Raw genomic sequence first — 23,057 nt, forward strand, 5'->3', positions numbered from 1 at the left:
ATGTGGGGACGTGACCCTTGAAAGATTCCTGCCTGAAGGAGGTGTCACCTAGCCAAATCATAAAAACCCAAAGTGGGGAAGTAAATTGCCTGACCTAGAGTCATCCATTAGAACAAACGCATCTTATTTTCCCCCCATCAAATGAACTACATTATATCAGAAAGAAACTAAACTTGACTGCTGGTGCAAAAGGAGTCCAGGCTTCAGGAAGGAAGAACAGAGGCAGTCTTCTGAGAGCTCCTAGAAGATAGAGATATGAGGCAGATGACTCCTGAGATGGTGGTCTCCTCGAGAATTCTGGAAAGACCTGGCCCAGAGCCTGGGTGAAGAACAGGCTGAGCATTAGCAAACCAACTCCCTCATCTGTGCTGCAGACAGAGGGACGTAGGAGATGTCTGGGCAGGGGAAGGGGTCACATTGGGAGGCCAGGGTGAGCTTATTGGTACCCAAGATTTGGGAAGGACCAATTATTCTGAAGGAGTAAGGCCAACAGCCCATGTTCATCATCAAGGGGTAGATGGGGAGATCATTTCACAGTCTCATCAAGAAGTTTGGGTCTTATCCAACTTCAGTTCAGTTCAGTTACTCAGTTGTGTCCGACTCTTTGTGACCCCATGAATGGCAGCACGCCAGGCCTCCCTGTCCATCACCTACTCCCGGAGTCCACCCAAACCCATGTCCATTGAGTCAATGATGCCATCCAACCATCTCATCTTCTGTCGTCCCCTTCTCCTCCTGCCCTCAATCTTTCCCAGCATCAGGGTCTTTTCCAATGAGTCAGCTCTTTGCATCAGGTGGCCAAAGTATTGGAGTTTCAGTCTCAACATCAGTCCTTCCAAAGAACACCCAGGACTGATCTCCTTTAGGATGGACTGGTTGGATCTCTTTGCAGTCCAAGGGACTCTCAAGAGTCTTCTCCAACACCACAGTTCAAAAGCATCAATTCTTTGGCACTCAGCTTTCTTCACAGCCCAACTCTCACATCCATACATGACGACTGGAAAAACCATAGCCTTGACTAGATGGACCTTTGCTGGCAAAGTAATGTCTCTGGTTTTTAATATGCTGTCTAGGTTGGTCATAACTTTCCTTCCAAGGAGTAAGTGTCTTTTAATTTCATTGCTGCAATCGCCATCTGCAGTGATTTTGGAGCCCAGAAAAATAAAGTTTAGTTACCCAACTTAACTTGGCAAAATCAGGGATATAATCCCCCTACTTCTCCCAGGAGTGATCTGATGCAAGGGGGGGTGTTTTACATTGAGCTAAGGGCATCTTAGTCAACTTTTCTGGAAGCAAGCACAATGCTCGACATACACCAGGTCAATATTTCAGCCTCATCCTCTCATTAGAGCAACCTGGGTTGCTTTATAAAAATATCAATGCCTGGGAATCACTCCCGGTATCTCTGATTTAATTGGTTGCTCTGGGAAAGAATCTGGGAATTTTTTATAACTCTCCAGAAGATCTGGAGTCAAGGCCATGAACCGTTGCACTAGTTCATCTGTGAATGTGAACTGAATGAGTGAAAGAACCAGTGAAGGAATGGAAGAATTGGAGGTGAATGCCGGCCCTCACTCACAATGGTGGCACCCACTGCAGGACCGCTGGCATTGGCATGGGTCAGTGAATGGGCCTGCTCACGGGGCCAAGTTACCCATCCCAAGGCTCTGGGGTAAACCCGACATCAAAGCAAAGGGAAACTGATTGTTGCTGAAAGGATCTTCCCAATAAAACATTGTAGCCGGGTGTGTTATCCTCTCTTCCCTGCCAAATTCTGTTTAGGGTACTGATATGTGTCTCTCCCCATTTCATTTGCATAACAAACCAGGGTCATCAGAAAATTGTTTTTAATCTATCTTAGAGAATATAGATATACCTATAATATAGAAAAGAGTTTTAATCTATATTTCATGAGTGAATAAAATGAAGTGCCCCCTCTCCAGAGAAGATACATATTGCCCCAGGTCACTCATTTCTCTGGTGCGGAACCAAGGACTCTGCTCTGGACTGGGTTCACCTTTCCAGCTTCCGCTGAGGGTTAAACTGGGAGTCTGACCTCTTCTTCCCAACATCTATATATACATCACCTTGTTCCCCAACACACAAGGGGTGGGGCAGCACAACCAGCCATCCAATTGGGCAGAAATCAAACTCAAGAGGGTCCCATTACCTCCACTGTGACCTTATAGTGATGATGAGGAAATGTAGGATCCTGAAGGTTGAGTCACAGTTTAATAAACATCTCCACCATTGCGTGGAGCCTGATTTCTGTTGAGGCCCAATGTCTTCTTGAACTAACTTGTTGAGCGATTGCAAATTTCTTTGAGTGTCTCATGGGAGACGGTACTCAATGCAGGTTGAGCAAGATGCAAACACAGGCGTCTTAGATGGATACCCTACCTCCTTTCCATTCTCTCTCTCCCTCCCTCTCTCTCTCTCCTGTGTGCTCATGCACATGTCCTCCTCACAATGCCATGATGTCTATGTAAATTGGATCTTTAATATCCTTCAGATAAATGGCTTCAGAAAGAACATGGATACAATAGTCTGTCTCTGAGTTAACATGATAGGCTCTGCCTCCCAAATTGGCTCAGAGAAATTAGCAGGAAGGAAAGAAGGATCAGACGAAATAATAACCTGCTTACCTGCTCATTAATTTAATCTCTGCCCCCCCACCCTCTCTTCACCTTGTGGTTTCACTACCCATAAAATAACCAGACAACTTCCAAGTCCTAGATGAAAGGGAAACTAGGTCTGGAAGCTCTAAGATTAAAGGAGAATTTTTAGGATTAGTCTTTGATTTTCTCCTTTCTCTCTTTTCCCCTGTCTCTTATTTTGTTCTTTTTATCTCAGAGGTGACTGCGGAGGCATCTCCTCTGTCCTTCTCTCTGCTGAGCTGGTCAACCCAGAGTCTCTTTTGGCAGAGCACACCAGCAACTTGGGACCTAGGATGGAAAGCGGAGGGTGGGACTACCTTCCAGGAAATTGCCCACCAAGGTTCACTGGAGTGTGTCTGTGGTTTGGATGATGTAGGAGTGCAGGAAACTGTTCCCTCCTCAGAATGGAAGCGGGACCCCTTCTTGCAGATTCTTGGGTACCCTTCTCTATACCTTTCTTTCTTCATAGCTTTAGTGTTGAGGCAGGAAAGACCCAAACCCATCTAGTCTACAGCATCTTAGATTTCGATGATGTCATGATGCCTGCACCATCATGAGAGCAGGACTGCAAGTAGCTCCAACAGCGCTCAACATGGTGTGCTTCAAACAAGTTTTACATGTATCACAGGACCCCTCCCAAGGTCAATGCCTTCCCCTTGTTATGATCAGGAAAGATGAGATACCCTGCTTCTATACTTTAGGTCCCATTCAACGAGTTTGCATTTGGATTGCTCCATTCTTTCTGAAAGCTCCTGGCAGCTCATGTGGTGAGCCCATGTCTGAATGTACTGAGTAACCAGGTCTCCATTCATTACTCTGGCTCCAAGGGTATCTCTTGCATCCTCCCCAAAGTCTAGTGAGAAGAAATCAGATGAGATACATAGATATTACATTCAGTTAGTGGAAGGTGAAATCAAAACCTTTTAAAACAGAAGACATTATGGATCGTCATCATCAGACTCTGCTCAGTAGGTAGAAAGCCCAGAGTGATGAAGGTGGAAATATATACCAAGCAGGAGTTTGCCCTGATGCACATGGGGTATCATTAGAATGGCTCCTCCAGTTCTACCAAACCCCCTTCATACAAGGGGTTTTGTATCTAAAACTTCCTCTCAGGTCAGAGTTCTTCAAAACAATGTGAACTTCTCCACTGTAAGTGCTAAGGTTCAGCAAAGGCACAAAGCACATGAAAACATTAACAGAGGCAAGATTCCAGGGAATTTTGCTCAGCTGGACTGTACTATAAGAAATGAAACAGAAGACATTTCTCTGCTTCTTTCTGAAGCCTGTTTAGGGATCTGGATCCAAATATTTATGATGTTTTAAACTCATAGCTAATATGACACAAGATCTAACCTGTTCTTCACTTTTAAGACCATGGATCTCATATCTGGAAGGAAAGTTAACTCTAATCTAGAGCAGCAGATTTTTTTATCTTAAGACCTCTTTATGTTTATGTAGGTTATATCTATTGATATTTACTACACTAGAAATTATTTATACTCTAGAAAAATCTTGAATGTTTACTAATTCATTTAAATGTACAATAATAAACCATTACATGTGAACATAAATAATGTATTTTATTAAAAAATTTTTTCCAAAACAAAATTAATGAGACCAGTGCCATTGTTTTATGTTTTCATAAGTCTCTTTAATGTCGGGCAAATTCAAAATCAGCTGGATTCTCTTGTCTGCTCCTGAATACATCCTGGTGTGACATATTGTTTTGTTAAAATATATGAAGAAATTATGGCTTCACACAGATATGTAATTGGAAATGGGAGGAATATTTTGTCAGCCTTTCTGGTGACTGTGGATATCTTTGGAATTATATCAGAACTCAACAAACAGTATTTTCTTAAAAGTTAATTGCAGTTTGAAATAGAAAACTTTCCACCCTCTGTTATATTAAAATCCATTGTTCTATCCTACAGTTTGAATGGAACTTCTGCATCATGCATTGATCATTTGGAAATATTGGTTCACTGAGTTATTCAGATCTTGTAAATGTCCATACATTTCACTACACAATTTTGGAAAGTCTTATTCATTAATATAGGACTTCCCTGGCGGTTCAGTCAGTAAATCAGACTGCAATGCAACAGTTCAATCCCTGGGTCAGAAAGATCCACTGGAGACTGAAATGCAACCCACTCGTATTCTTGCCTGGGAAATCCTATGGACAGAGCCTGATGGGCTATAGTCCATGGGGTCACAAGAGTTGGACCCAACTTAGCAACTAAACCACCACCACCAGCATTCATTAATACCATTGCTAATCTCATCAGAAAAATTTTAAAACATTTGGAAGTTCACAATGCAAGAGCCCCTGTGATTCAGATCTCATTGGAGAATATATGGCTGCAGCCCACCTGTACTCCCTAAATTCTCCCTTTTCTTCTTTAGTCTTCTGAGAAAAGGATACTCCACAACAGTAAGTGTCATTGCCAGTCATTTAGCTGGTAAAGAATCTGCCTGCCAATGCAGGAGACACAAGAGACATGGGTTTGATCCCTGGGTCAGGAAGATTCCCTGGAGAAGGAAATGGTAGCCCACTCCAGTATTCTTGCCTGGAAAATTCCATGGACAGAGGAGCCTGGCTGGTTACAGTCCATGAGGTTGCAAAGAGTTGGACACGACTGAGCACACATGCCTAATCCCTAATAACACCCGACAGATGACACCTGTTGAGAACTTGCTCCATTCTGGGCATTACGCTTAGTGCCGCACGTATTAGTTGACCAAAAAGTTCATTCAGGTTTTTCTGTAACATCTTATGGAAAATCTTGAAAAATTTTTTGGTCAACCCAATATACTATTTCTTTTCACCCCCCTCCCCACCCCCAAACCACCATGAGGTGGGTACAATTTGAGCTCATCTTAAAGATAAAGGAATTGAGTTACACATCAAATTTGCACAACTGATACATCACTTTGCCAACAAAGGTCTGTCTAGTCAAAGCTTTGGTTTTTCCAGTAGTGATGTATGGATGTGAGCGTTGGACCAAAAAGAAGGCTGAGCTCCAAAGAACTGATGCTTTGAACTGTGGTACTGGAGAAGGCTCTTGAGAGTCCCTCAGACAGCAAGGAAATCAAACCGGTCAATCCTACAGGAAATCAACTCTGAATATTCATTGGAAGGACTGATGTTGAAGCAGAAACTTCAATACTTTGGCCACCTGATGCAAAGAGCTGACTCATTAGAAAAGACTGTGATGACAGGAAAGACTGAAGGCAGGAAGAGAAGGGGATGACAGAAGATAAGATGGCTGGATGGCATCATCCATCATCCAAGATGACTCAATGGACATGAGTTTGAGCAAATTCTGGGAGATAATGAAGGACAGGGAAGCCTGGAGCGCTGCAGTCCATGGGGTCGCAAACAGACACGACTGAGCGACTGAACAAACGTCAAGTTATGTGTTCATCTGACCCCAGAAGCTGTACTGGCACCACTTAAAAGTGAATTTTCCAGTAGCTGAGTGAATCTGCTCCTCTTTTATGGTGGTATTTTGGATCCCAATCTTCTTGGTTAGCGTAGCTTGCTTCCAATACCATCCCCAAACTGAAAGGTTTTGGTCAGTGCCCCTGGTTCCTCGCCAAGGATAGCTTTCTATATATTCCTCAAATCCAGTCTGACTCCAGAGTCTTTGGAACTCCCCTTCTCTGCTCATTGGCTCTCCTGACCAACTCCTTCTCTTGCAAGTCTCACTCCACGCTGCGGCCATCATAGCCTTTCTAAACACACAAGTCCTCCCCTAGCTTAAATGTTCTCAGGGCTGCCCCATTTCCCTCTGGACAAAGACTAAATTCTCCAGAATGTTCAAAGTACTTCGTCATCTGCCTCCAGCTGACCTCTCCAAGCTCGTTGCTTTTTCTCCTGGCCTTGTTTGCTATGCTTCAGAGGCCTGGATGGATCCCACGGCCTCCACAACAAGGACTATGGCTTTTTTTCTCTTCGTGTCCATGGTGCCTGATACTGTTTTTGGCACACAGTTGCTGTAAAGAGTATGTTGTTGAAGAAATGAATGATGTATAGGTGCCCCTTCAATAACTCTTCCTGTATGCATCCTTGAACCCTGCTCATTGAACGTTTCCTGAATGCCAACCTTCAAAAATGTTGGGTTCACTTTATCTGAGCACCCTATTTCTAGCTGTTAATAGCTAGGATCCCCTAGACATTTTTATTCCTGCCAGCTTTCCTAGGAAATGGGTCACCACCCTCTCTCTCATCAAGATCAGCTTTTCATGGGCTCTTCCCCAGGCTTCAAATTTCCCTGTCCCATGAAAATTTTCAGTCCTCTTATACTCAGACCATAGAAGGTCAGATCTGTAGAATGATATAGCTTTCAAATTCTCTGCCATTGGCTTCTCCATAGAGCTCCCTGCCAGAGATTCCCAAGCTTCCCTCTCTTCAGAGACACTTCTTTCTGAGCTACCATCATTCTGAAGGCAGTTTTAACACAGTTCACATACCAGCTTAACTCTACTCCAATCCCCCTGGCTCTGGCTAGGCTGGGAGTGCTCCCAGGTCCACTTAGAAATTTTGTCTTGGATTACATGCAAGGAAGAAGCAGAGAGGTGTTACTGAAAGGAAAGACCAAGCAAAAGTAGCAGAAATGCAGGGAGCAGGCAAATCACTTAGCATCACGTGTTTCTTTGCAGAGTTTTGCGCAAGTGCCTCATCTAGAGGCAGCAAGGCTAGGGCATTTCTAACCGAGAAGGTTTGCTAGAGCCCTTCAGAATCCCCTGGAATGGATTGTCTGTCTATCAATCTAGCACCAGTCATGAGCCAAGACTGGTACTAGCCTGGGTGGAGATGGATAAAGATGTAAAATTCGTGCTTAAGGACTATTTTACACAAAGTGAACATATCCTACCAGACATGAGAGAGTGAATCATGCAATGGGCATGATTCTGGGAAGAGAGAGACCACTGTGAGCTTTGGTGTTCCCGATAGGGAATCAGAGAAAGGGAGTGGCACGAAGGGACTTGCAGGTAGAGAGGGGGACAGTCTGATCTGAGCCTTGAGCATGCGCCAATGATAGAAGGTCAGCTTACACTATAATCACAGCTGTCAAATTCTCTTTAGATAGATGGTCTTATCCAGTCTCACTGGCCGAGATACAGCCTAGAATCCCTCTCAACACAGCCCTTGAGGATGTCACTAGCAGGCACTGTGAATTCCAGCCTGAGATTAAATTTATTTACAATCCTTGAACCCATAGCAACAAGAATAGGGGGAAAAAGAGAGAGAGAGTTTGTGAGTTATCCCAAGAGGGGAATAAAGGTGAGTGAGAAAGTGCATTTGGGAGGTAACAGAGTACATAAAACAGATCACTGCTTCTTTTATACCCCAAGTACTCAGTACATTTGCTAAACAAAACATTTTAACTGTTTGCTTTAGATAGTTGCTTGCTGTCTCACTTAAACATAAGTCCTTAGAGGGTGAAAGTGTTAGTCACTCAGTCATGTCTGACTCTTTGTGACCCCATGCACTATAGCCTGCCAGGTTCCTCTGTCTGTGGAATTCTCCAAGAAAGAACACTGGAGTGGGTGAGGGTGAGGACTGTCTTATTTTTCCTTCTCTCCATGGTATGTCATTCAACATCAATATCAACAGACAAATATCAATAAGCATGTATTGAATGAATAAGTGAAGGAATAAATGAATGAATAGTTGATAGTCTTGGAAAAAAAAAAAAGTAGAGATGCCACTGAGAGAAATAGAAGATAGTGGGGCCAGTGTAACAAAGAAGTTGTTTTAAAACAAAAACAGTTTTCATCTCAACATAAAGAAGAACTTTATTATAGAGACCAAGAGCTTCTAAAGATGAACTCTGCTTCACTGGGGGGGATGATGGTGAGGATACAGATAGTTATCATTGATATCATGTTCATCTCATGCAAGCCTCACTGCAGCCAGGTGACGTGGGAGTCATCCTCATTTGACGGGTGAGATAGCCAAGTCTCAAAGAGTTCATGTAATTCACCCAAGCAACAAAACTAGGAGGGGTAGAGACAGACTTTAACACCCAGATTCTCATGATTTCTGGAATCTTGATGCACTTGCTGACTGTCAAAACAGCAAAACCCCATGCTCTGGGGATACATATTTGACCAGCCCCAAGCTCTTTATCCCATCACTCCTCACCTGGATGTGTGTACACTCTCAAACCATGTTCAGCTTCCTCCCTCAGACTTCCTCTGTGGAGATCAGCCCATCCCCAGGAAGACAGGTCACTCCAAGCTGTTTCTAGGCTGGTATTTTCTATGAGGAAATGAGGGGTGGAGAAGAGGTTGGTTTCCTCCCAGGCAGGCCTAGACCCCCATGCTGTCTGGAGTCACCTGCTCTCATAATACATCCTCAGCATCTTCTCCGGTATCTTTCCAGGTGTGCAAGGACTAACTTTGCCCTAATAAATGTTTAACTCTTGCCCAACTCCTGGAAGGTAACCTCTTACCCTTTGGAATATCTGCCTGATAGGAGTGTCCTTTACCGGGAGACCTTGGGCTATTCAGCATCAGTGTGACCTCTGGGGTGGCTGGAAACTAAGGTGCATCATACCGGTTCTCCATGCATCCATGTACAAACCAGGATGATGCCATGCACAAACTAGACCCAAGGGCTCAGGCAATCTCCCCTGGCTCCCCTGGCTGCCACACAAGGTTGCTGGGGCGAATGGGCACTGTCTGATGACTCCCCTGGGAGAGGACATCTGGAAGCTCACAGCTGGAACTGTCCTGGCCCTGCCTGTATACTGTTCCCTGCTGCTGATTGTGCTGTGTCCCTTTTCTGTAATAAGCTGTAACTGTTAGTTTAACAGTCTTGCTGAGTTCTGTGAGTTTTTCCGGTGAATTATTGAACCTGAGTATGGTCATGGGGATCCTTGCGATGCAGTCCTCTTGGTTCCCATTGCTCCTGCCTGCTCCCTCTCATCACCTCTGCTTCAGACCTGGGCCTGGCTCTCTACATGTTTTCTTCTACCTAACCCTTTGGACCTCTTTGTCTCCAAGTTTGCATTGTCCAGGGATGGCATATGCAGCATCCCGACCATGCCCATGGCTCAGTCTTGCTTCCAGAGAATGCCAACCCAGGCTGGAGCACTCACTCAACTCTCCCCTCCCCAAGGAAAGGAGGTCAGAGATACCTCACCAAAGCTGAAGAGCTTCTTGGAGGCTCCCTGAAGACAATGGATAGGAAGGGATGAGAGATGGACCAGATGACCTTTAAGCTCCTCTCAAACCCTAATGTGCTGATTGCTAGTTATGCCCATTTAGTTCATATGCTTTCAACTTGAAGCAATAACAAGATTTTCAAGTGGAAGTGTCCTCTTGAATATCCACAGACAGATTTGGGTAGATGGATGTGTGTTAGAGAGGGAATAATCTCAGATCTGGGTGCTGCTTGGAAGGGGAGAGGCAAGCAGAGAGCTCAGACTTCAGGCAGAAACATAGGAGTCCAGGAAACCAAATAGTCAGGCTTCTTTTCAAAGCTCAGCTTTGGTTTTCCAGAACTTGCTAGGGAAGCCTCCCCTTTCCTCTCTGCCAACTTCTCTTCCCCACCTGGCACCAAAGGGCCTAGCCTCAAAGTCACAATTATGAAAGCCCTGCAAGGATGCTAATTGCTATATCTGACCTCCCTTCAGATAACAAGGGAATCGCTCTCCCTAATTAGCCCTGCCGCTGGTAGACCAGCAAAGCCAAATGTTTATTATGGGATGAATGCACTTACTGTAAATTTTGACATATGCTGTGGAAAGATGTTGGATAAATAAGACTTCAGAGGCATGGGTTGTTTAAATAATGAATACTCATTGCTGTGGGTGACAAGGGCTGAGGAGAGCAAGGCAAAAAGAAAAAAAGAGAGAAAAAATCCTGGAGCAGTGCTCAGGGAGTCTAGGAACAGACTGCGCTGGTCAGAAGAGTAGAAGGAGGAATTCTGGAAATGAAAGCAGAAGGGCTAAGGGAGGGGAGAGAAGATAGGCTGACATCCTAGCTTCACCCACTGGAGCCTCTATACTCCTGCTTTCATGAGAGAAACTCCCTTAGTCCCCATCCCCACTCACCTACTCATAATCCCTTGGAAAGGTTCTTGGGAGACAAGGACAAATGTTCATAAGACAAAGACAGAGGAAGGGTCAGGAGAAGTGTCCCCCTTCACCTGTGGACTCTATGTGGGAAGATACTTATCTGTTGTTGATATCTTGCTTCTTTCCAGCAAAAGGGAGGGTGAGACAATGGGAGCCCAATCCTCTTCCTGGGCTTCCTGGGCTGGATGGAAATATCAGAGGGAATCATTCTGTAACAGAAGGGAAAGGGCTAGGGTACAACTTTTGAAAGAATGACATAGTCCAAGGACACAACATAAACTGATTAGAATCAAATGTGTCCAAGATGGCAGCCATCTTTTGCCTGAGCCCTTGCTCGGAGAGCTCAAACAAAACCTTGTGCGCACCAGGACCCAGAGACCCCACAGAGACTGAGCCTTTGAGTGTTTGAGTGTCTCCTGCAGAGGCACGGGTCAGCAGTGGCCGCTGCAGGGGCAGGGGCTCTGGCTGCAGCAAACCTGGGACATGCAGCCTGTGGCATACGCCCTCTTGGAGGAGGTCACCATTAATCCCACCATAGAGCCGCCAAGCAGACGACCCACAAACTGCAGATCAATTATACCAAATAAATTTTCGTACTGTTAAGAAAGTTCTAGGACCCACAACAGATTTCCCAACCTGCAGATCCGGCAAAGGGACTGAGAACTCCCAGGGAATTTGACTTTGGAGGCCAGTGGGATTTGATTACAGAGCTTACACATGACTGTGGAAACAGACTCTTGGAGGGCACAAACAAAACCTGTGTGCACCAGGACCCAGGAGAAAGGAGCAGTGACCCCACAAGAGACTGAGCCAGACTTGCCTGTGAGTGTCTAGGAGTCTCCAGTGGAGGTATGAGTTGACAGTGGCCTGCTGCAGGGTCAGAGGCACCGAATACAAGAGTGCACACACAAGTCCTTTTGAAGGAGATTGCCATTATCTTCATTACCCCCACCGTAGTTTGGTTTCAGGTCACACAACAGGGAGGGAACACATCAACAGATAATTGGATTAAAGATTTACTGAGGATTCCCAGGTGGCTCAGATGATAAAGCTTCTGCCCACAATGAGGGAGACCAGGGTTCGATCCCTGGGTCAGGAAGATCCCCTGGAGAAGGAAATGGCAACCCACTCCAGTACTCTTGCCTAGAAAATTCCATGGGTGGAGGAGCTTGGTGAGCTACAGTCCATGGGGCCGCAAAGAGTCGGACAAAACTGAGCAACTTCACTTTCACTTGAGCATGGCCCCACCCACCAGAACAAGACCCAGTTTCCCCCAGAGTCAGTCCCTTCCATCAGGAAGCTTCCATAAGCCTCTTATCCTTACCCTTCAGACAGTAGACAGAATGAAAACCACAGTCACAGAAAACTAATCAAACTGATCACATGGACCACAGCCTTGTCTAACAGTGAAACTATAAGCCATGCCATGTAGGGCCACCCAAGACAGACAGGTCATAGTGGAGAGTTCTGATGAAATGTGGTCCCCTGGAGAAGGGAATCGTAAACCACTCCAGTATTGTTGCCTTGAGAACCTCATGAACAGTATGAAAAGGCAAAAAGATATGACACTGAAAGATGAACTCCTCAGGTCAGTAGGTGACAATAGGCTATTGGAGAAGAGTGGAGAAATAACTCCAGAAAGAATGAAGGGATGGAGCCAAAGTGAAAACAACGCCCAATTGTGGATGTGACTGGTGATAGAAGTAAAGCCCAATATTGTAAAGAACAATATTGCATAGGAACCTGGAATGTTAGATCCATGAATCAAGGTAAAGTGGAAGTGGTCAAACAGGAGATGGCAGAGGGAACATCGACATTTTAGGGATCGGTGAATTAAAATGGACTGGAATGGGCAAATTTAATTCAGATTACTATTGTATCTACTACTGGGCAAAAATCCCTTAGAGGAAATGGAATAGCCCTCACAGTCAATATAAGAGTATGAAATGCAGTACTTGGTTGCAATCTCAAAATGGACAGAATGATCTCTGTTTGTTTCCAAGACAAACCATTCAATATCACAGTAATCTAAGTCTATGCCCCAACAACTAATACCAAAGAAGCTGAGGTTGAACAGTTTTATGAAGACCTACAAGACCTTCTAGAACTAACACCTAAAAAAAAAAAAAAAAAGATGTCCTTTTCATTATAGGGGACTGGAATGCAAAAGTAGGAGGTCAAGACACACTTGAAGTAACAGTCAAGTTTGGCCTTGAGTACAAAATGAAGCAGGGCAAACGCTAACAGAGTTTTGTCAAGAGAACACACTGGTCATAGCAAACACCCGCTTCCAACAACACAAGAACCAACTCTACACATGGACAACTCTACACCAGATGGTCAATAACAAAATCAGATTGATGATATTCTCTGCAGCTGAAGATGGAGAAGCCCTCTACTGTCAGCAAAAACAAGACCGGGAGCTGACTGTGGCTTGATCATGAACTCCTTATTGCAAAATTCAGACTTAAATTGAAGAAAGTAGGGAAAACCACTAGGCCATTCAGGTATGACCTAAATCAAATCCCTTAAGATTATACAGTGGAAGTGACAAATAGATTCAAGGGATTAGATCTGATAGACAGAGTGCCTGAAGAACCATAGATGGAGGTTCATGACATTGTAAAGGAGGTGGTGATCAAAACCATCCACCCAAAAAAGAAATGCTAAAAGGCAAAATGGTTGCCTGAGGAGGCCTTACAAATAGCTGAGAAAAAAAGAGAAGAGAAAGGCAAAGGAGAAAAGGAATGCAGAGTTCCAAAGAGTAGCAAGGAGGGATAAGAAAGCCTTCCTCAGCAGTCAATGCAAAGAAATAGAGGAAAACAATAGAATGGGAAAGACTAGAGAGCTCTTCAAGAAAATATACCAAGGGACTATTTCATGCAAAGATGGGCACAATAAAGGACAGAAAAAATATGAAGCAGAAGATATTAAGAAGATATTAAGAAGAGATGGCAAAAATACACAGAACTATACAAAAAAAGATTTTAATGACCCAAATAACCACAATGGTGTGATCACTCACCTAGAACTAGACAACCTGGAATGTGAAGTCAAGTGGGCCTTAGGTAGCATCATGATGAACAAAGCTAGAGGAGGTGATGAAATTCCAGTTGAGCTATTTCAAATCTTGACAGATGATGCTGTGAAAGTGCTGTACTCAATATGTCAGCAAATTTGGAAAACTCAGCAGTGGCCACAGGACTGGAAAAGGTCAGTTTCCATTCCAATCCCAAAGAAACGCAATGCCAAAGAAGGTTCAAACTACTACACAATTGCACTCATCTCACATGCTAGGAAAGTAATGCTCAAAATTCTCCACGCCAGACTTCAGTAGCATGTGAAATGAGAATTTCCAGATGTTCAAGCTGGATTTAGAAAAGGCAGAGGAACCAGACATCAAATTGCCAACATCTGTTGGATCATAGAAAAAGGAAGAGAGTTTCAGAAAAATGTCTACTTCTGCTTTATTGACTACCCAGAGCCTTTGACTATGTGGATCACAACAAACTGTGCAAAATTCTTCAAGAGGTGGGAATACCAGACCACTTTACCTGCCTCCTGAGAAATCTTTATGTAGGCCAAGAGAAGCAACAGTTAGAACTGGACATGAAACAACAGACTGGTTCCAAATTGGGAAGGGAGTACATCAAGGCTGTATATTGTCACCTGCTTATTTAACTTATATGCAAAGTGAAGTGAAGTGAAGTCACTCAGTCGTGTCTGACTCTTTGTGACCCCATGGACTGTAGCCCACCAGGCTCCTCTGTCCATAGAATTCTCCAGGCAAGAGTACTGGAGTGGGTTGCCATTTCTTCCTCCAAGGGGTATTCCCAACCCAGGGATTGAACCCGGGTCTCCCGCATTGCAGTCAGACACTTTACCGTCTGAGCCACCAAGGAAGCCCTGTATGCAGAGTACATTATGCAAAATGCTGGGTTGGATGAAGCACAAGCTGGAAACAAGATTGCCGGGAGAAATATCAATAACCTCAGATATGCAGATGACACCACCCTTATGGCAGAAAGTGAAGAAGAACTAAAGAGCCTCTTTATGAACGTGAAAAAGAGAGTGAAAAAGCTGGCTTAAAACTCAATATTCAAAAAACTAAGATCACGACATCCGGTCCCATCAGTTCATGACAAATAGATGGGGAAACAATGGAAACAGTGACAGACTTTTTTCCCTTGGGCTCCAAAATCACTGCAGATGGTGACTTCAGCCATGGAATTAGAAGAAGTTTGCTCCTTGGAAGAACAGCTATGACAAACCTAGACAGCATATTAAAAAGCAGAGACATTATTTTGCCAACAAAAGTCCATCTAGTCAAAGCTATGATTTTTCCAGTAAACATTATGGGTGTGTGAGTTGGACTATAAAGGAACCTGAGAATCAAAGAATTGATGCTTTTAAACTGTGGTGTTGGAGAAGACTCTTGAGAGTCCCTTGGACAGCAAGGAGATCAAAGCAGGCCATCCTAAAGGAAGTCAGTCCTGAATATTCATTGCAAGGACTGATGCTGAAGCTGAAGCTCCAATACTTTGGCCACCTGATGCAAAGAACTGACTCATTGGAAAAGATCCTGATGCTGGGGAAGATTGAAGGCAGGAGGAGAAGGGAATGACAGAGGATGAGATGATTGGATGGCATCATTGACTTAATGGACATGAGTTTGAGTGAGCTCCAGGAGTTGGTGATAGACAAAGAAGCTGGGCATGCTGCAGTCCATGGGGTCGCAAAGAGTTGGACACGATTGAGCAATTGAACTGAATTGAACTGAACTGAAGATGACAGACAAGTCGATCTTGATTAGACCTTGATCCTCAATTATCTAACTAAATGACACACCCAGAGATGCCATGACAGTTCCAAGGCACTGTCAAAAGACCAATTTGCGTGGTGGCCCAAATCCTGGAAATCTCCACCCCTTCCCAGAAGTATAATAATCCTCCCATTCAGTAGCATATGAAATTACTCAGCCTATAAAAACTAACCATGCCCCATTTCATGGCCACACTCACCCTCTGTGATGACCTATACTGTGTCTGTGGAGTTTGCTTCTCTCTGAATCTGAATAAATCCTCTTCTTACCTATCACTTTAATTCTTTCTGCAGTGAGACATCAAGAACCTGAGCTCCATTAGGTCCTGAAACAAGGTACCATGAGTTTTGGCTGGGTTTAAGTCCTAACCACGTGAGTTCAAGTTCCAGCCACATGGGTTTGAATCCCAAACTGGGTTTTGGCTGGGTTCAAGTCCCAGCACATGGGTTTAACCGTTGAAGTAAATAGTTTCAATTCTACCCAGTCAGGAATCCCAGGCCCATGATATTCTGATGCATTTTGGAAGGGAGCATGCTGATATTATGGGTTCCCTTCAGTTCCTGCAGGCTTAGTCCTAGAAGAGCAGACGACACATTGTGGAAGAAAGATATTCACTTCTCAATGAGAAAAGACAGGCCCCCCATCCCAAGGGGCTCAGGTCCAGAGGGCTGATCCACTAGCAGATCTCACGTGGTTGCTAACTTCATTTCTTTCAGCTCATCAGGTTCCAACTGACCCAGTAGAGAACCATCCTCTCATCTCAGTGGATAGCGATTTTTTGGACAAGTATGCCTGGATGAAGAGAAAGCAGAGAGGGAATCTCAGTAACTGCATAGACAGTCAGGCCCCATTGAGACCATGTCTATTTAAGACACAGGACCTGCTTGTCATGTCTCTACCTCAGCCCCTGCAAGGGTGCTAAGTCGCTTCAGTCGTGTCTGCCTCTTTGTGACCCTATGGACCACCACCAGGACTCCTCTGTCCATGGGGTTCTCCAGGTAAGAATACTAAAGCGGGTTGCCATGCCCTCCTCCAAGGTATCTTCCCGGCCCAGGGATCAAACCTGCATCTCTTATGGCTCCTGCATTGGCAGGTGTGTTCTTTACCACTAGCACCACCTGGGAAACCCACACCTCCGCCTCTGAGTTGAGGGTGCAAATAGGGTGACTTGCGACCCTCACCTCTGCTTCTCTTTCTCTTTCACTGCCAAATAAATGACTCTCAGTGCAGGCCTTAAACATGAACTTGAAAGGTCTTTAAGCAGTACTGAAAGGAGTTTTCTTTTCACCCATCAGCAGGCACTGGAGAACCACCAAGGATATGTGAATCAGGATGGACATACGGGATCAGTCTACCAGTAGTAATGAGGCAACTGAGCCAGAAAGGGTGACTCTGGTGACAGAAGCGCCCTTTAAGGAAGCTGTTACAATTGGGCTTCCCTGCTGGCTCAGATGGTAAAGAATCTGCCTGCAATGTACGAGACTTGGGTTCAATTCCTGGGTTGGGAAGATTTCCTGGAGAAGGGAATGGCGACTCACTCCAGTACAACCCACTCCAGTATTCTTGCCTGGAGAATTCTATGGACAGAGGAACCTGGTGGACCACAGTCCATGGGGTTGCAAACAGTCGGATATGACTGGTGTGACTAACACTTTCACTTCCACAGGGGTCTAAACTTTGTTCACATGTCAGAATAGACTATGGGCTTCCCTGGTGGCTCAGCTGGTAAAGAATCCACCTGCAGTGAGGGAGACATGGGTTCAATCCCTGGGTTGGGAAGATCTGCTGGAAAAGGCAAAGGCTACCCACTCCAGTATTCTGGCCAGGAGAATTCCATGAGCTGTATAGTCCATGGAATTGCAAAGAGTCAAACAAAATTGAGTGACTTTCACTTTCTTTCTTTCAGGGGTCTAAACTTAGTCTGTTCACAAGTCAGAACAGACTAGGTTATGTTTACATGGTTTACAATTCCGAATCAAAACAAGCACTGAGAAAAAAAAAAAAAAAAAAACAAGCTACAGAGAAATGGAATATTTTCTGCTGTATCAGTAAACAGAAGATGTGACAGTCATCTGTGATTGAAACCCTCCAACAAAAGCCAGTGAGCCCTGAGGAAACTTAAGGTGTAAAAACACAGGATTTGGTCTAGATTACTAAAGTGCATATCAAAGGAATGATTTCAGTGAGCCCAGACTCTTACATCTTCCCATACATAGGAAAGTGCTAAATTCCTTAACTTGGGATATCTGGTTTTCTTTAATTACCAGTAAACTTTTGATGTTTTGACTACCTGCCCTTTGTTGCAAAACTCCCCCTTGCCTCCTCAGAGCAATTCTCTCAGGGTTATTTGAGTTGCTGCCTCCCAGGCTTGAAGTCCTAAAACTTCTCACTGAATAGCTCTCAACTTTCAGGTTGTGAATTTTTTTTTTAAGTTGACACTGCCAAAACAAAACATCTCTTATCCATCCCACGTGGGTCAATTGGGGCCTCTATTCCACTTAGTGACTCAGGGACCCAGGCTTCGGAATTTTTGTGTCAGGGAGGTGACAAATGGAAGGTCATTCATCATCTCTTCTACACTTCAGCTTTGAAATGACCCACGAGCTGCTCACAGCTCATTGGCCAAATCTAGCCATGCAGCTCTGAAATGGAAGAGGACCCTGTGGGGCTTCTGGGCACAGAAGCCTTTCAAATATTTGCTAATCAGGGAAGGGAGGGGATGCAGAGACAAAGGGGGAGCGGCCAAGGAACAGTAGTGTGGCCTTGGGACAGGGTCCTGATTCCTCTTAAGGAATGACCATAGTAGTATCTTTGAGCTCTTTTATAGAATGAAAAACCCCAACAAATGGAAGATGTTAGTATTCTTTCCAAAGAAAGTCACAGTTTGCTAACCTGGAGAAGCTCATCAGGAGACCACCTGCAGGCCCTACACACCCTGATCCTTATCAGCAACTCCACCCTTGAATCATTGCTATAAGACTCCTCCCCAAACCCTCCTGAATTGGGCCACACAGTTTTTGAGGCGCAAGCCCACTGTGCCCTCCTTGGCCGGGCAAAGCAATAAAGCTATTGTTTTCTACTTCACCCAAAACTCTGTCTCCGAGATTCAATTTGGCACTAGCATACAGAGACCAAGGTTTTGACATCAGCTCCACCTCAGTCCAAGAGGTGGGACATGTGGAGGGATGTTTGGGAAGCAGATGGTGATTGCAGCCATGAAATTAAAAGACGCTTACTCCTGGAAGAAAAGTTATGACCAACCTAGATAGCATATTGAAAAGCAGAGACATTACTTTGCCAACAAAGGTCCATCTAGTCAAAGCTATGGTTTTTCCAGTGGTCATGTATGGATGTGAGAGTTGGACTGTGAAGAAAGCTGAGCACCGAAGAATTGATGCTTTTGAACTGTGGTGTTGGAGAAGACTCTTGAGAGTCCCTTGGACTGCAAAGAGATCCGACCAGTCCATTCTAAAGGAGATCAGCCCTGGGTGTTCTTTGGAAGGAATGATGCTGAAGCTGAAACTCCAGTACTTTGGTCACCTCATGTGAAGAGTTGACTCATTGGAAAAGACCCTGATGCTGGGAGGGATTGAGGGAAGGAGGAGAAGGGGATGACAGAGGATGAGATGGCTGGATGGCATCACCGACTTGATGGACGTGAGTCTGAGTGAACTCCTGGAGTTGGTGATGGACAGGGAGGCCTGGCATGCTGCTATTCATGGGGTTGCAAAGAGTCGGACATGACTGAGCGATTGAACTGAGCTAAACTGAACTGAACTATTTATGCCCCAGATTGTCTCAGAGGGGATGGCAGAAATCAGCAATCCTGAACAGCAATCAGGGAAGGGAAGGGCTGAAGAGACAATGAAGGAACAGCCAAGGAATAATAGTGTGGCCTTGGGACAGGGTCCTGATTGCCCTCAATGGATCCTCATAACAATATCTTCCCACACCTGTGCAAACATAGACTCAGAGACAGGGTGTCAGATCTGCAGAGCCCTTCCATTTACAGATGGGGCAACGGAGGCTGAGAGTAGGCTGGTGACCAGCACAGGTGGCCCCTGCAAGGGTGTCCTGCCAGCTTCTTCCCAGCCCAGCCCTGAGCCCCCAGAAAACTCCCCCTCGGTCTTTTCTGTTTTGTTCACTGGTTCCTTCTCCCTTGTAATTTTTATTTCATTATCTTCCTCCCCTTATTCCAGGGAATTTCCAAATGTCATTCTTTCTTTAGTTTTTCACCTCTGCAGAGCCCTCCTTTTCTCTGTCTCCCTCCCTTGGGCAGGCTTTTTCGCTGTGAAGGGCTCTTTCTTCTCCTCCCACGGAGCACGCTGACCTTTTCCTCATCCGTAGGACAAAGCCCAGCCTGGTGCACTCCTAACTGGAATTGGCTCTGCAAGTCCCGGTAATTGCTCCGTCCTTATTACTGAGTCTGGGAGGCCAGTCTTGGCTAGGGTGGCCCCTTCCCTTCCCCCACCCCCCACTTCCTAGAATCAGGCTGCAGATGGGCTGCTAACGAGGTGACCAATTAACAAAAGCTAAATAACCCTAAAAGAGTTTTATTTTTTTTTTTCCTGGCCTGATTTCCAGGCCCTTTTGTTTCTCCTTAGGAATCCATCCTCCATGACAGGACCACAATGGGACTGTTCCCAAGCCTGACCCTGGGAGAAGCTGACCCACTTGATCCACGGTCACAAGACCCCATCACTTGACTCCTTTGCTTTTGGCGGCATGAAAGCAAGGGGGACAGGCATGGTTTCTGCCTCTCAGGAATAAGAATGAAACTACCCCACACCACTGGCCACTTACTGTGTGTTATATAACCCTCATGAAGCCTTTCAGTCACTCATTTATTCAAACAAACATGAATTGAGAACCTCTCATGGGCCAGATGCCGTATTGGGCAGTCCTGACCTGAGACTTGGGCAAAAAAGACTGGTACCTCCTGACTCCATGCTCTGGAGCATATTCCTGTGAATTTTCTAAATCTCTTTCTGGTGCCTGGTACCTGCTGAACTGGCAATGCTGACAGGTGGGGAACCATGAGCCCTTCAAGAGTTCCATCCCTGATTCTCCCCTCAGGAAGTCCCCAGACTCTTTACCTCACCTCCTCTCCCTCAACTCACACACACACACACACACACACACACACACACACACACACGGGGTTGACCAGATGCTCTGAGGCGAGTCATCTACGGGATCTCCTCCAGGAGTGTGGATTGGCAAGCAGGTCACTTCTTGTTGTTGTTCAGTCCCTCAGTCATGTCCGACTCTTTGTGAATCCATGAACACCAGGCTTCCCTGTCATTCATTATCTCCCAGAGTTTGCTTAAACTCACATGCACTGAGTTGGTGATGCCATCCGACCATTTCATCCTCTGTTGTCCCCTTCTCCTTCTGCCTTCAATCTTTCCCAGAATCAGGGTCTTTTCCAATGAGTCAGCTCATTGTATTAGTTGGCCAAAGAATTGGAGCTTCAGCATCAGTCCTTCCAGTGACTATTAAGGGTTGATTTTCTTTAGGATTGAGTGGTTTGATCTCCTTGCTGTCTGAGGGACTCTCAAGGGTCTTCTCCAGCACCACAGTTCAAAGACATCAATTCTTCGACTCTCAGCCTTTTTAACTATCCAGCTCTCATGTCCATACATGACTACTAGCAAAACCATAGCTTTGATTAGATGGACCTTTGTTGGCAAAGTAATGGCTCTGCTTTTAATATGCTGTCTAGGTTGGTCATAGCTTTTTTTTTAAGGAGCAAGCCTCTTTTAATTTCATGGCTGCAGTCACCATTCCACAGTGATTATGGAGCCTAAGAAAAAAAATCTGTCTCTGTTTCCATTGTTTCCCCATTTATTTGTCATGAAGTGATGGGACCAGATGCCATGATCTTAGTTTTTTGAATGTTGAGTTTTAAGCCAGCTTTTTCACTCTCCTCTTTCACCTTCATCAGGAGGCTCTTTAATTCCTCTGTGCTTTCTACCATAAGGGTGATGTCACTTGCATATCTGACATTATTGATGTTTCTCCCTGCAATCTTGATTCCAGCTTGTGCTTCACCAGCCCCACATTTTTCATGATGTACTCAGTATATAAGTTAAATAAGCAGGGTGACAATATAGCCTTGAGGTACTCCTTTCCCAATTTGGAAGCAGTCCATTGTTCCATGTCCAGTTCCAACTGTTCTTCTTGACCTGCATACAAGTTTTGCAGGAGGCAGGTAAGGTGGTCTGGTATTCCCATTTCTTTAAGAATTTTCCACAGCTTGTTGTGATCTACACAAAGGCTTTAGTATCATCAATGAAGCAGATGTTTTTCTGGAATTTTCTAGCTTTTTCTATCATCCAACAGATGTTAACAATTTGATCTCTGGTTCCTCTGCCTTTTCTAAATCCTACTTATACATCTGGAAATTGTCAGTTCATATACTGCTAAAGTCTAGACTGAAGGATTCTGAGCATCACTTTCCTAGCTTGTGAGATGAGTGCAATTGTGCTGTAGTTTAAACATTCTTTGACATTGTCCTTTTTGGGGGTTGGAATGAAAACTGACCTTTTCCGATCCTGTGGCCACTGCTGAGTTTTCCAAATTTGCTAGCATGTTGCATGCAGCACTTTAACAGCATCATTGTTTCAGTTCAGTTCAGTTCAGTCCCTCAGTCATGTCTGACTCTTTGCCACACCAGGCCTCCCTGTCCAAGCATCACTGTTTAGGATTTGAAATAGCTCAGCTGGAATTCCATCACCTCTGCTAGCTTTGTTCATCCTGGTGCTACCTAATTAAGGTTCTTTTGACTTCACACTCCATGATGTCTGGTTCTAGGTGAGTGAACACACCATCGTGGTTATCTGGGTCATCAAGATCTTTTTTTGCTTAGCTCTTTTGTGTACTCTTGCCACCTCTTCTTAGTATCTTCTGCTTCTGTTAGACCCATATCCTTTCTGCCCTTTATTGAGCCTATCTTTGCATGAAATGTTCCCTTGGTTTCTCTAATTTTATTGAAGACATCTCTAGTCTTTCCCATTCTATTGTTTGCCTCTCTTTCTTTGCATTGCTCACTGAGTAAGGCTTTCTTATTTCTCCTTGTTATTCTTTTGAACTCTGCATTCAGATAGGTATAACTTTCTGTTTCTCCTTTGCCTTTCTCTTTTCTCAGCTATTTGTAAGGCCTCCACAGACAACCGTTTTACTGTTTAGCATTTCTTTTTTGGGTGGATGATTTTGATTACCACCTCCTATGCAATGCTACGAACCTCCATCCATAGTTCTTCAGGGACTTTGTCAATCAGATCTAATCCCTCGAATCTATTTGTCACTTCCACTGTATAATCTTAAGGGATTTGATTTAGGTCATACCTGAATGGCCTAGTGGTTTTCCCTTTCTTCAATTTAAGTCTGAATTTTGCAATAAGGAGTTCATGATCTGAGCCATGGTTAGCTTTGGGTTTTGTTCTTGCTGACTGTAAAGAGCTTCTCCATCTTTGGCTA

At 44.7% G+C, this 23,057-nt stretch overlaps 1 long non-coding RNA gene across 1 annotated transcript; it reads right to left on the minus strand.

Moving 5' to 3' along the window:
• Positions 1–8,471: 8,471 nt before the first annotated feature.
• Positions 8,472–10,960, minus strand: LOC129629347 (uncharacterized). The gene is made up of 3 exons (XR_008703184.1): positions 10,730–10,960; positions 8,815–8,931; positions 8,472–8,666 (listed from the first exon to the last, which is right to left on the minus strand). It is a non-coding gene; the product is annotated as an uncharacterized LOC129629347 (long non-coding RNA).
• Positions 10,961–23,057: the final 12,097 nt, after the last annotated feature.

The sequence above is a fragment of the Bubalus kerabau genome, chromosome 15 (assembly GCF_029407905.1).
Source record: "Bubalus kerabau isolate K-KA32 ecotype Philippines breed swamp buffalo chromosome 15, PCC_UOA_SB_1v2, whole genome shotgun sequence".
NCBI classification, from domain to species: Eukaryota; Metazoa; Chordata; class Mammalia; order Artiodactyla; family Bovidae; genus Bubalus; species Bubalus kerabau.